Here is a 709-nt window from a genome sequence, read left to right as displayed (position 1 = left end):
TAAATAAATAAATAAATAAATAAATAAATAAATAAATAAATAAATAAATAAATAAATAAATAGATAAATATATAAATGTATAAATGTATAAATTAAGATATGTAATATATAAATAAAGAAGGTAAATATAATTTATACATAAATGAAAAAATACATACAGTAGTTAATAAGCAAATAAAACAAATATATAAATATACAAATATATAAATATATAAATAAATATATAAATACACAAATATATAAATATAGATATACAAATAAATAAATTACATAAATAAATAAACAATATACAAAGAGGATAAATGAACGGTAAAGGAGACAGAAAGAGAGACAAAAACAAAAACAAAATTAAAACAGAAAAGAAAGAGATAGAAAGAAAGAGAGAAAGATAGAGAGAAAGATAGACAGAAAAAGAGAGACAGAAAGAGACAAAACAAAAGAGAAAAAGAAAGAGAAAGATGTAAAAAAAAAGAGACAAATACAGCAGCAACAAAAAAAAAAGGCAAAGAAAAAAAAACACAATTATAAAAACGTGTATAAAACATAAAAAAAACAAAACAAAATAAAACAAGATAGAACAAAATAAAATAAAACAAAACAAAATAAAATAAAACAAAACAAAATAAAACAAAACAAAATAAAACAAAACAAAACAAAACAAAATAAAATAAAATAAGATAAAACAAAACAAAACAAAACAAAACAAACC

Source organism: Eimeria mitis, genomic scaffold, assembly GCF_000499745.2.
Source record: "Eimeria mitis Houghton genomic scaffold, Emh_scaff817, whole genome shotgun sequence".
NCBI classification, from domain to species: Eukaryota; Apicomplexa; class Conoidasida; order Eucoccidiorida; family Eimeriidae; genus Eimeria; species Eimeria mitis.
This window is presented reverse-complemented; position numbering follows the sequence as displayed.